The following is a 14,708-nucleotide window of genomic DNA, read 5'->3' as shown; positions in this document are numbered from 1 at the left end:
CCTAGAGTCCACAAACTCTTTACCGGGTGTTCACTGCAACCCGCTCCCCCTGTTACCAAACAAAAGCTGCTCCTTGCTAAACAAGGACAGGGGTATGCAGGTGACAAGAATCAGCAAAGATCTAATTACAGTTTGGGTACAAGACTAAGAAAAAAGTTGTGCACAAGTTCGTCTGTATGTGATGAATACCTCAGTCTGGCTCTTGGGCAGAGATGCTTTAAGCCAAATGGGCTATCATCTATCAAATGAAAATTTTTAGCAGCAGCCATTGATGGGCAACCAATCCTAAAGTTAACTTGGCTTACAGAACAACCAGTATGGGATGGGTTGATCAATAGCTGGTAAGTAAAGAGAAGCTTACCCAAATACATGAATTAGTAAATGAGCAATTAGATAAGGGACATATTAAATCATCTACTACGCCCTGGAACATTCTGATTTTTACTATTCCTAAAAAAATCAGGGAAGTGGCGATTGTTAAACGATCTGAGGGCAGTTAATGCAGTGATGCAGGATATGGGTGCTTTGCAACCAGGATTACCTTCCCCAGCAATGATTCCAAAAGATTGGCCTTTATTAATAATCGATCTAAAAGATTGTTTCTTTACTATCCCCTTACATGAGAAAGATAGTGATAAATTTGCTTTTACAATACCCTCTATTAATAAGCAGGAACTGGCAAAATGATATCAATAGGTAGTATTACCCCAAGGAATGAAAAATTCTCCAACTATTTGTCAAGCATATGTCGCCTGGGCAGTGGCACCACTGCATAAAAAATATCCCTGTGTTCTATTTTACCATTATATGGATGACATTTTAATTGCAGGAAAGGACTTGAATCAACATCAGATATTAGAAGTAAACCAACAGTTGAGCGCCTCGGGGTTAGTGGTTGCACCAGAAAAAATACAAATGCATGCTTCTTGGGAATATTTAGGCAATATTATTACCAATGTGTGTATTTATCCTCATAAAGTGACAATCAAAACAGAAATTGCCAATTTAGCAGATGTTCAAAAGTTGATAGTGAAAGCTTCCCTATTTCGGAACTTACACTCTGAATAACGGACGGCGATCACCTCAAGGAAGACGAGAGACCAGCTTGCTGCAAACGCACGAGGTGGCTTTATTTCGGAGCTCCGGGCTGCCTCATACCTCACGCAGGAGATAGAGGAGGCGACCACGAGGCCCCAGCGGGGAGGGTTTATATAGAGAGGGGAGGAGAGCGGAAAATTCCAGCACATCTGCACATCAATAGTGTGGGGAAGGAGAGTGGAAAATCCCAGCACACCTGCGCAGTTCCATTCGATACAAACCCCAACCATACCGAAACAAATCCCAACATGTCCAGACATGCCCAAACGAGCCAAAACCCAAACAAGCCCCAACCCAGGTCACCCTGATAGCGTGGAGGGGGGGGGGGGAGTAATGTCCTTAGTTTTACCCTGCAGTTTCTGACACCATTTTGGTTCAATTTTTTTTTTTCCTTTCAATAGGTGACATCCAGGGGGTGCAAACTATATGTGGCATTATGAATGAGGATCTTGCACCACTAATGCCTTTGTTAAAATGATCAGTAGAGACTGACAGTGTGTGAAAATTGTCTCAGGAGCAAAAACAAGCAATAGACAAAATAGGAGCCAAAATAGTCAATAATTATAGTCATCAATATGATCTGGACTTGTCTATTAATATTGCTGTGTTAAATCTGGATCAGCATGTAATGGCATTTTTGATGCAATGGGGCTCAGTAGCAAAAGACCCATTGAAGATTTTGGTATGGATATTTTTACCATATAATTTGCAAAAAACAATCCCGACTAGAATTGAGGCAATTGCAAAAATAATAGTTAAGACTAGAAAACGTCTGTTAGAAATAGCAGGAATTGAGGCAGACGTCATTTTCATTCCTCTAACAGATGAATTTTTGAATTGGGCATTGCAATAATCTACTGAATTACAATGGGCTTTGTTGTCATACCCAGAGACTTTGAAAAACCATTATCCGTCTCATAAATTCTTTTCAGTTAAATTTCAAATGGAACATCGGCCAATGAGATCAACAGTACTCATTAAAGGGTCAACTGTATTTACTGATGCAAGCAAAACACAAGCTAAAGCAGGAGTGGTTTGGTGGGAGAATGGAAAGTGGCAAAGCTTGACTGTTCATTCCCCAGGCAGCTCAGTCCAGCCTTTAGAACTAATAGCTGTGGTCACAACTTTGGAGAAATGGCCAGATGTTCCATTGAACATCATTTCTGATTCATTATATGTGGTGGATGCTGTAACTCGATTAGAGCAAGCATTATTGAAGGAGATCTCTAATCAGAATTTTTATAGTCTGTTTGTATGGCTTTGACATAGGGTAAATGAGTGCCAAATTTGAAGCCATTCAGGCCTAAAAGATGGGTTATCAAGAGGCAATGAAGAGTTTGACAAAATAGTTGCAGCACCTCTGTGGGTGCCTGCGGGGCCAGTACGACATGAAAGTTTTTGAATCTGTGAGGTGTCAAACATGCTACTGGGATCCCAGGTAATTCTACTGGACAGGCCATTATTGAATGCACACATCAAACTCTTAAGGGGCTGCTGGAAAAACAAAAAACAGGGGAAGATTGGGTAAGCCCTCAGGATAGATGAATGAAAGCTATTTATACGATGAATCATTTAAGAATAGTAGTAAACCAGAGTGAAAAACCAGCATTAACACATTTTTCTCAAATCAAACAAGATCTGGACTTTACAAACAAACCAAAGATATGGTATAAGAAGCCCAGTACAGGAGAATGGCAAGGACCAGTGGATCTGTTGGGGAAGAGGTTATGCTTGTGTCATTACAGGTCAAGGTCCACGGTGGATTCCAGCAAACTGGATCAAGCCATATCAATTGCATACTAAAGGCAAGAACAGTGGAGAAAACAACTCTGAGGAAAATGCCAAGTGATCCTCAATTGATTGCCCCAACAAATGTAGAAACTGTCAATGTCGCGTATTTTGTTGTAAATGTGATGATCTTTAAAAATGAGTTGTTATGTTATGTTGCGTAATGATGTACCTGTTATTGATCTTTTGTTGTAAACTCATGGCCATGGGTAAAAATAGTTATGTTTTCTTTCTTGATGTACCATTGATTTTGAAATATGTGACAAGTATGACTGGTCCAAAAAGAAAAGGGGGAATTGTGGGTGTGTGTTTAATTGAAAAAGGATATGATTTGGACCAGCCAGATATTTCTTTAGTTTGAAGAAAGGTGGTGGTTGAATAAACAAGGTATTGTATAACAGGGGAGTTGATGCAGGGGCTGATGGTAGCAAGCTGCTTCCAGTCATTAAGAACAGGTACTGTGTGCTCAGCAAGTGAAGAAGAAACAGTAATCACTTGAGTCTGCTGTGATCACATAGGATATATAAGGAAGTAGAAGGCAAATGAAAGGCATCTTTGAGTCTAGCTTGTTGGTTGTGTTATGTTGCCTGTGTGCATTCCAGCATGAACATTACTTGCCTCACTACAGTCAGAAAGGAAGAGATCAAGGGGTGAACTTAACCTTGAACACTATTGCACAGTTTATCCATGAATGTGAGATGTGCTACAATCAAACAAGCAGAATGGTTGAAGCCCACATGGTATGAAGAACAATGGCATAAATATAAGTATGGAGAGGCCTGGCAGATTGATTACATTACACTGACACAGACTTCCCAAGGCAAATGCCACGTGCTCACAATGGTGAAGGTGACCACTGCATGGTTGGAAACATATCCTGTGCCCCATGCCACTGCCTGGAACACCATCCATGGCCTTGAAAAGAAAATCCTATGGTGACATGGCACTCCAAAAAGAATTGAGTCAGACAATGGGACACATTTCCGAAACAACCTGTTGTGGTTTTGCCCACCCAGCAATGAAGCACCATGACAGTCTCTTGCTAACTGCCCCCATCCATCCTCCTTAGGATGGCAGAGGCTCCAGTGGGATGGGAGAAAAAAAAAAGATAACCAAGGATATTGTGGATTGAGACAAGGACAGGAAGGGTTCGCTGCAATTACGGTTCCAGGCAAAACAGACTCCACTACTCCACTTAGAGAGGAAAGTTAGGAAAGTTTATTCTACTACCTACAAGAAACAGAATAGAACAAAAAGCAAAAAGAGAGTAGGATGATGAGAATAATACAACCAGCACTTTAGAATCTCCCTCCCCCATCCCTCCTTTCTTCCCAGGCTCAGCTCACCACTCCCGATATCTCCACCTCCTTCCCCCTCAACAGCTCAGGAGGGCAGGGAATGAGGGATATGGTCAGTCCCTCACAGATGGTCTCTGCCTCTTCTTTCTTCTCTGAGGAGAACTACTTACATTCTTTCCCTGCTCCAATACAGGGTCCCTCCTACAGGACACAGTCCTTAATTAACTTCTCTGGTGTGAGTTGTTTCCAACAGTTATGGCTTCTGCAAATATGGGGTCCCTCCCACGGGACATGACCTCCTCTGGGCATAGTCACTACCCCTGGCATGGGGTCTTTTACGAAGTGCAAACAAATCACTGCTTTACCCGTCCTCTCCATAGAATGCAGGAGGAGAGTCTCTGCTCCAGCACATCTCCTCCTCTCTTCCCTCACTGACCTTGGGGTCCGCATGGTTGCTTCTCTTGCTCTCTTCCAACTCCTTGCACCACCATCAGCCGCAAAAGAAGGAAGGACAGAACAAGAAGGAACAGGAAGAACCCTCTTCTGCTGTCTGTGTTAAATCTTCTGGTTTCAATAAGTGGATAATGTTTCAAACAGTAGCATCTGTACTATTGCTGCTACTGTAACTATATATTTCTAGATCAGTAACTAAGTAAATAACAGAATTATCCATTAGACATGGGATTGTATATTGTAATTTTAGTATTCACGAGTCCTTATATGTGTCTTTCACCTTAGAATAGAACAGAACCCTAGAAGTATAAAATCATAAAATAATTTGGGTTGGAAGGGTCATCTAGTCCAATACCCCTGCAATGAGTAGGGACATCTTCAATTAGATCAAATTGCTCAGAGCCCTGTCCAACCTGACCTTGAATGTTTCCAGAGATGGGGCATCTACCACCTCTCTGGGCAACCTGTTTCAGTGTTTCACCACCCTCATCGTAAACAATTTCTTCCTTATATCTAGTCTGAATCTACCCTCTTTTAGTTTAAATCCATTACCCCTGTTTTATTGTAACAGGCCCTACCAAAGAGAATAGAATAGTTCCAGTTGGAAGGGGCCTACAATAATATTAAGGGCATTGTCTATATGCCTCTTAAACACTGACAGGCATGGGGCATCGACCATATCTCTAGGAAGCCTGTTCCAGTGTTTGACCATCCTTTCAGTGAAGTGCTTCCTAATTTCAAGGCTGAACTTCCCTTGATGCAGCTTTGAGTCATTCCCATGCATCCTGTCACAGGACACCAGGGAGGAGAGATCAGCACCTCCATCTCCACTTCCCCTCCTCGGGAAGCTGTAGAGAGCAATGAGATCACCCCTCAGTCTCCAAACTGAGTCCTCAGCTGCTCCTCATAGGATAAGCCTTCCAGCACTTTCACCAGCTTTGTTGCCCTCCTCTGGATGCATTCAAGGATCTTAACATCCTTCTTAAATTGTGGGGCCCAGAACTGCACACAGTATTCAAGGTGAGGCTGCACCAATGCTGAATACATTGGGATAATCACCTCTTTTGACCATCTGGTTTCAATGTGTTTGATGCAACCCAGAATGCGGTTTGCCCTCTTGGCTGCCAGGGCACACTGCTGACTCATATTGAGCCTATTGTCAACCAACACAACTGTCAATCTTCTCCAATATCAAATAAATGACCTTGGTAACATCCCTCAGAATTATTTGTCTTCAGGAAAAAAGCATCTAAAAATATAAAAGATATCTAATCTTCAGGTGTACTACATAATTTTAATATACTGTTAGAAATTCTACATTTTGCTACATTTTTGAGAGGTTTTTTTTGTGGCATGTGGATTGTTTGACAGCTACTATGTTTCACCTCAACTGAGCAAGAACTTTTTTTCTGGTTTAAGACACTACATTTAAGCTGTGATATTTTTATAAATATTTCTAGTGTTGGAAATTCTCTTACCACCAACAATATCTGCTATAATGATAGCAGTAGCACTTTATGGTCTCTGTCAGCATGTCCTTTTGTTGGTCTATGCTATTTTTTTTTTCTATTCCTTTTGCTTGCATGTTTTTCTTATTGTTTCTCATTTCATGTTCTTTCCTTTATTCAAATTTTACGTTTTATTACTTTATAACTTTCCAAAATTTCAACCTTACACAGTTGAAACCAGGCCATTAATGATAATAAATTAATAAATAAAATGCATAGTATCACCAAGTTAATCTGTGGTGATCTTTAATTCTGTTTTCTTCCACCTTGCTTTCATTACATGAACTGTAAGCTAATAAGAGCAGTGTCCATATCACTGCAACCTAATTCACTGTATTTTTCCCTGTCCTGTAAAACTAAGTAGAAAATCATTTAGACTATTTGTTTGTGTTTGTGATGGAAATTCATAGAATAATATAATCGTTTTAGTTGGAAAAGACCTTAAAGATCAAGTCCAACCAATAACCACCACTAAATCATCTCCCTAAACACTTCATCTACGCATCATTTAAATATCTTCAGGGATAGTGACTCCACCACCTCGCTGGGCAGCCTGTTCCAGTGTCAAACAGCCCTCTTGGTGAAAAATTTCTTCCTAATGTCCAATCTAAACCACTCCTGGTGCAACCTGAGGTAATTTCCTCTTGTCCTATCACTTGTTACTTGGGAGAAGAGACCAACCTCCATCTCACTACAACCTCCTTTCAGGTAGTTGTAGAGAGTGATCATGTCTCCCTTCAGCCATCTCCAGACTAAACAACCCTAGTTCCTTCAGCTGCTCCTCATAGAACTTGTTCTCTAGACTCTTCATCAGCTTTGTTGCCCTTTGAACACACTCCAGCACCTCAATGTCTTTTTTGTAGTGAGAGTGCTGAGTACAGGGGCATAATCACTTCCCTGGTCCTGTTTGTCACACTATTTCTGATACAAGCCAGGATGCCATTGGCCTTCTTGACCAACTGAGCACACTGCTGACTCATATTCAGCCAGTGTCAATTAACACTCCCAGGTCCTTTTCTGCTGGAGAGTTTTCCAGCCACACATTCCCAAGTCTGTATCGTTGCATGGGGTTGTTGTGGCCCCAGTGCAGGACCCTGCACTTGGTATTGTTAAATCTCATACAATTGGCCTTGACTCATCTATCCAGCCTGTCCAGGTCCCTTCCTGGCCTCAAGCAGGTCTACATACCTGCCTAGCTTCATGTCATCAGCAAACTTACTGAGGGTACACTCAATCCCCTCATCCAGATCATTGATAAAGATGTTAAACAGAACAAGTCTCAACACTGAGCCCTGGAGAACACAACTGGTGACCAGCTGCCAACTGGATTTATCTCCATTCACCACCACTCTCTGGGCTCGGCCATCCAACCAGTTTTCCGCCCAACTAAGAGTATGTCCGTCAAAGCCATGGACAGCCAGTTTCTCCAGGATGATGCTGTGGGAGACTGTGTTGAAGGCTTTACTAACGTCCAGGTAGACGACATCCACAGCCTTTCCCTCACCCACTAAGTGGGTCACCTTGTTATAGAAGGAGATCAGATTGGTCAAGCAGGACCTGCCTTTCATAAAGCCATACTGGCTGGACCTGAATCCTTGGTTTTACATATGACTATTTTGATATATAGGTTGTTTAATGATATCCTTAGAGTTTAGGTAAGGATTTGATATTGCTGTTTGTTTTTTAGTTCCAGGGGACAGACATCTGTCAAATCGACCAATCATCTGGATAAATTTACTGTCTGCTGGAGGCCAGGATCTGGGATGCTGTGGAGACACTGAAGAAGCTCATTCAGCCCTCTGACTACTACCTTCTGCTGTTATTCCATGTGAGCACCAATGATACTGCCGGGGGAAACCTGGACAATATCAAAAGTGACTACAGAGCTCTGGAGGTAGTAGTCAAGGACATAGGGGACCAAGTGATGTTTTCCTCAGTCTTGCCAGTGAGGGGAAAGGGTGTGAGGAGAAAGGCATTAATAGGACAAGTCAATAATTGTTTGTGAAACTGATATTAACAACAGGATTTTGAGTTCTATGACCATGGGATCCTGTTTGCAGATCAGCATCTGCTGGGGAGAGATGGGATCTACCTTACTAAGTGAGGCAAAGCTATTTTTTCCAAAAGAATCATAGGATGGTTAAGGTTGAAAGGCACCTTTAATAGCTATCTAGTTCAACTCCCCTGCCATGGGCAGGAACATCTTCCACTACATCAGGTTGCTCAAAGACCCATCCAACCTGACATTGAATGACCTGACCTTCCAATGATGGGGTATCCACAACTTCTCTGGTCAGCCTTTTTTTTTCCAGTGTATCACCATCCTCATTATCAATTTTGTGTCATCCACAAACTTGTTGAGGGTGCACTTAATCCCACTGTTCATGTTATTGATGAAGATATTAAATAGTACTGATCCTTGTACAAAGACATCAAAACTGCTGCTTTTCGCCTATAAATCAGGGATTGATTTTTTGGTGTATTTTTCCACTGTGCTTTGATCCTTCCCACAGCAAGGCAGGAATCTCGAGAATGTCTGATAAGTGCCTCTGAGCACATCACAGGCCTGTGTTATCTAAACAAGGATGTTCTACTTGCCAAGCACACAGGGTTAAGCAACAATTAGCATTGTTGATATATGTGTTTTTGGACACTCCAGCTGCAGGTCACTTGAACATATTTACAATCCTCCTTCCCAATCTTCCATTGTATTCCCACAGGACAATATAAGGAGAGAAGAAATAATAATAACAGCAGCACTAATAAAAGAATAGATGGAGTGATATACAATGCAATTGCTCACCACATAGAAACTGATGCCCAGCCTGTTCCTGAGCTGTGATTCCTCTTATAACTACTTGTTTGAAGAGTTCTATCTGGACACACTCGAAGCCATGACACCTACTGCTGCCTTCAGGCACTAGGGGGACTTCCAGGTTCTTGAGCTCCATACAACCTAAGGCCTTGGGAGGTCTGTCTGGGTGGCAATGTTAGCATATGTAGGCTGTAGTGCTTCTGTTTGGGTTTCAGCCTTGAAGTTGTAGCAGGTAGACGCCATTGTCTTTGAGACGGACACGATGTCCTTATAGTTCTCAGAAAAAAATGTCCCACATTTATAGAAAGGTAATTCTTTTGAAATATGTCATCCTTCTAATTCCCTGGAAACCTCAAGCTTGTGGATAGGATTGCACAGCCACCAGTTAGTTGGGGTGACTATTGGGGCTGCAGCCTAAGTCAGTGAGCAGAGCAGCCCTGATAACTGACAAAGTGCACTGCCCTTCTTCACAAAATGCTGACTTGCTTTCTGTTTGCACACCCTTGTTGCAGTGGTCCTGATCACTGGCACTCCCTCCTCATATCTGGCTTCCCTCCATTTCAACAGGCTATAGGGACCACCGGCACTGCCCAACTCTTGCCCACCCCTCTCTCGAGACCTGTCGCCTGCCAACCAATCCCTACACACACACAGCCCAAGGGAGTCAGGGGCCCAGAAACCCCCTCAGACATCCCCCCAGGGACCTCACAATCCTCACACTCTTTTCAGCATGTGAAAACAACTGCTGCTATTGTTGCTGCTAGCATTAGCATCCTATGGTTAAACCAGTCATAGGGACTACCGCACTGCCCATCTCTTGCCAGCCCTTCTCTGAGATCTGTCGCCTGCAAACACCCCCTGGGGACCCCACAAGACTCGCATTCCTCTCAGAACATGGCAACAACAACTGCTACTACTGGCACTGCTACTGCTAGCACTATCCATTGCCCACAGTTTGAATTGGATGGCTTAAATAGAATGGCTGGCCTCATAAGGAGGGCTTTAAACTAAGGATGATGGGGGAGGGAGCGAGAAACCAGCAGTTCTGTGAGGGAGCAACAGGCAGGATTGCTGAGCCAAAGGCATGGGGTGATGTTGTCCCAAAAGTTTGGGGTTCATTTACCTGGAGTGCAAAACACCAATATACACAGAGAGCAGAGGTATTTATTGCATATTTGCACAAAGATGGGATCTAGGTGGTGATTCCACAAAGCTAGCTCACTTGAGCTACAAAGTTATTAATTTTTATATACATATTTTCTTTTTTTCCTCCTACTTATACAGATTCATTGTTATTCTTTACTTTGATTTGCTTAATAGTTTCTCGCTTTGATTTAAAGGTACAGTACATATTGAAATTACCACGCGTGTTCAGTGGCTAGGTGTCTTCACTTGGGATGAGTAGCCTAACTCATTGAGGTGTAGTTTTAATATTATAATGAGATTATAACGAACAAAGGTTATTCATCTAAAGCACTTTAAGCAATTTTTGACAAATTTTCATGGTTTGTTGATGGAGCACTGTCGTGGTTCGGCCCAGCTAGCACAGAAGCACCACGACAGTCTCTCACTCAGTGGCCCCATTCAACTCACCCTCCTTAGGATGGCAGAGGCCCCAGCGATATGGGAGGAAAAAAGATAATCAAGGACCTTGTGGATTGAGACAAGGCAGGGAGGGCTCACTGCCAATTACGGTTCCGGGCAAAACAGACTCCAGTACTCGATTTAGAGAGGAAAGTAGGAAACTTTATTCTATAAGAAACAGAACGGAATAAAAGCAAAAAGGGAGTAGGATGATGAGAAAATTATAACCAATGCTTTAAGACCTCCCTCCCCCATCCCTCCTTTCTTCCCGGGCTCAGCTCACTGCTCCCGATATCTCTACCTCCTCCCCCCTTCAATGGCTCAGGGGGGCAGGGAATGGGAAATGTGGTCAGTCTCTCACAGATGGGCTCTGCCACTTCTGTCTTCTCAGATGAGGACAACTCCTGGCATTCTTCCTCCGCTCCAACACGAGGTTCTTCCCCCGGGGACACAGTCCTTAACGAAGTTCTCTGGTGTGGGTTGTTCCCAACAGTTGCAGCTTCTGCCGATACAGGGTACCTCACATGGGACGCAGTCCTTGGTGAATATCTCTGGCGTGGATTCTTTGCCATGGTTGCAGTTTCTGCAGATAGAGGGTCCCTCCCTTGGGACTTGGCCTCTTCTGGGCATAAGAGCTGCTTTGTTGTGGGTTCCTTCTCACAGTTACAGCTGTGGATATTGAGTCCCTTCCTCGGGACACGGCCTCTTCCAGCCATAGTTTTAAAGAAGAAAATCACTGCCCCTGGCTCGGGGTCTGCAGTGAAGTGAATTGCTGCCCCTGGTCCAGGGTCAGCTTTAGCAAAATGAGTCTCTGCCCCGATACGGGGTCATTATCAAAATGACTCTCTACCGCTGATGCGGGGTCTTTAATGAAATGAAAAAAAATCTCAGCTTCACCAGTTCTCTCTGTAGAATGCAGGGGAGTCTCTGCTACAGCACACCTCCTCCTCTCTTTCATCACTGACCTTGGAGTCCGCATGGTTGTTTCTCTCACTGTTCCTACTCCTTGCACCACCACCAGTCAGAAGAAGAAGGACAGAAGAAGGAAGAAACAGGAAGAAGAAGGAGGAAGAAGCAGGAAGAAGATGGAGGAAGAAACCTCCTCTTCCGGCTTCTTCTTAAAAAGTGATCGTGGAGATGTCTAATTGGCTCAGCCCCAGAAGTAGGTCTGGCTCAGAGCTGGGGAGAGTTGCGAGCAACTTCTTACAGGAGCCATCTATACAGCTCCTTCCCCCTTACCAGAATTGTCTGTCATGTCAAAGCATGACAAGCACATAGTTCTCTAGTTCCTTCTTGATGCAGAGATCCTTTTTAGTAGCATATTGACAGTATCTACTTAACTTCTTTATTTTAGCGATTCTTTATGTCCATGAAGTGGAAAAATCCACTTTATAGACATCAATTTGACAGGAAAAGATCAAAACAATTTTAAAAATATGGGGCTTAAGTGGGACCTTCTCCAGCATTTGCATGTAAGTAACTATCATAGTTTAACCCTTCATCTGCACACTGGGCTGAGATACAGAAGGCTGACCACCCTGAGAAAGAGACAAACCAGGGAGGAACCTCCTGCACCCATCCAGGGAAACCTGTGTGTTTGAGTAAGCCCCTGCGCTGCCTCTACACCAATGCACGCAGCCTGGAGAATAAGCAGGAGGAACTGGAGATGTGGGTGTGGATGCGGGGGTATGACCTCACTGCGGTCACAGAGACGTGGTGGGACAGCTGCCATGACTGGAGCACAGCCATGGAGGGCTATGTATTGTTCAGGAAAGACAGACTGACAAGGCGTGGAGGTGGAGTTGCTCTCTATGTGAGAGAGCAATTAATGTGTACTGAACTGTTCCTGGGTGGGGATGAGGACAGAGTAGAGTGCTTATGGGTAAAAATTTATGGCCAGGGCAAGGCGGGTGATATTGTTGTAGGAGTTTGCTACAGGCCACCTGATCAGGAGGAGGATGTGGATGAGGCCTTCTACAAACAGCTGAGAGCTGCCTCACAATCATAGTCCCTGGTCCTCATGGGGGACTTCAACCACCCTGATATTTGCTGGGATAGCCACACAGCCAAGCACACGCAGTCCAGGAGGTTCCTGCAGATTGTTGATGACAGCTTCCTGTTGCAGATGATCGAGGATTCAACAAGGAGGGGTGTGCTGCTGGACCTGGTACTGACAAATAGAGAGGGCCTGGTTGGGGCTGTGAAGACTGGAGGCAACCTCGGCTGCAGTGACCATGAGATGGTAGAGTTCAAGATCCTGTGTGGAAGGGGCAGAACACAAAGCTTGACCGTGACCCTGGATTTCAGGCAAGCTGACTTTGGCCTCTTCAAAGATCTAATTGGATGGATCTCATGGGATATGATTCTAGAGGGTAGAAGTGCCAATGAGAGCTGGTCAATCTTCAAGCACCACTTCCTCCAAGCCCAGGATCAGTGTGTCCCAATGTGTAAGAAAGGGGGAAAAGGAGGTAGGAGGCCTCCATGGATGAGCAAAGATTTGCTGGGACAACTCAGGCAGAAAGCAGCCATCTATGAGAGGTGGAAATAGGGGCTGGCTTCTTGGGAAGAGTATAGGAACATTGCCAGGGCATGCAGGGGTGCAACTAGGAAGGCAAGAGCCCTTCTAGAATTAAATTTAGCCAGGGATGTAAAGGACAGTAATAAGGCATTTTTCAAGTACATCAGCAGCAGAAGGATGGTGAGGGGTAATGTGGGACGCTGCTAAATGCTGAGGGTGCCCTGGTGTCTGAGGATGCAGAGAAGACTGAAGTACTGAATGCCTTCTTTTCTTCAGTCTTCATGGCCAAGGCTAACCCTTGGGAAGCCCAGTCCGGCAAGGATAACAGGATGGCCAGGACAGCAGAGGACTTGCCCTGGGTGGAAGAGGAAGAGGTTAAAGAATTGTTGGCCAAGCTTAAGGCTCATAAGTCAATGGGTTCTGATGGGATGCATCCTAGAGTGATGAGAGAGCTGGCTGATGTGATTGCTAAGCCTCTCCCCATCATTTTTGAACAATCATGGAGGACAGGTGAAGTGCCTGAGGACTGGAGAAAGGCCAATGTCACACCAGTCTTCAAAAAGGGCAGGAAGGATGACCCAGGAAACTACAGGCCAGTCAGCCTCACCTCCATCCCTGGAAAAGTGATGGAACAACTCATCCTGAATGTTATCAGTGAACATATGAAGGATAAGAGGGTTATCGGGGGAGTCAGCATGGCTTCACCAAGGAGAAATCCTGTTTGACTAACCTGATATCCTTCTATGAGCGCATAACCAGCTGGCTAGATGAGAGGAGAGCAGCGGATGTCACCTACCTTGACTTCAGCAAGGCTTTTGACACTATCTCCCATAACATCCTCATCAGAAAGCTCAGGCAGTGTGGTTTGGATAAGTGGACAGTGAGGTGGATGGAGAGCTAGCTGAATGACAGACCCCAGAGGGTGGTGATCAATGGCACAGAGTCAAGTTGGAGGCCTGTGGCCAGTGGAGTTCCACAGGGATCGATTTTGGGGCCAGTCTTGTTCAATATCTTCATCAACGACCTGGAAGAGGGGTACAGAGTGTACCCTCAGCAAGTTCGCTGATGACACCAAACTGGGAGGACTGGCTGAGTCACCAGAAGGCTGTGCTGCCATTCAGAGGGATCTCGACCGGCTTGAGAGTTGGGCAGAGAGGAACCTCATGAGGTTCAAGAAGGACAAGTGCAGAATTCTGTATCTGTGAAGGAACAACTCCATGCACCAGTACAGGCTGGGGATTGATCTGCTGGAGAGTAGCTCTGCAGAGAGAGACCTGGGAGTCCTGATTGATAATAAACTAAATATGAACCAGCAATGTGCCCTCGTGGCCAAGAAGGCTAATCGCATTCTGGGATGCATCAAGAAGAGTGTAGCCAGCAGGTTGAGGGAGGTTCTTCTCCCGCTCTCCTCTGCCCTGGTGAGGCCTCATCTGGAGTCCTGTGTCCAGTTCTGGGCTCCTCAGTTCAAGAGGGACAGGGAAGTGCTGGAGAGAGTCCAGCGCAGGGCCTCCAAGATGATCAGGGGAATGGAACGTCTTTCATAAGAGGAAAGGCTGCGGGAACTGGGGCTATTTAGTCTGGAGAAGAGATTGAGGGGAGATCTTATTAATATTTATGAATATCTAAAGGGTGGGTGTCAGGAGGTT

Source organism: Colius striatus, chromosome W, assembly GCF_028858725.1.
Source record: "Colius striatus isolate bColStr4 chromosome W, bColStr4.1.hap1, whole genome shotgun sequence".
NCBI classification, from domain to species: domain Eukaryota; kingdom Metazoa; phylum Chordata; class Aves; order Coliiformes; family Coliidae; genus Colius; species Colius striatus.
Note: the sequence above shows the minus strand (reverse complement) of the source record.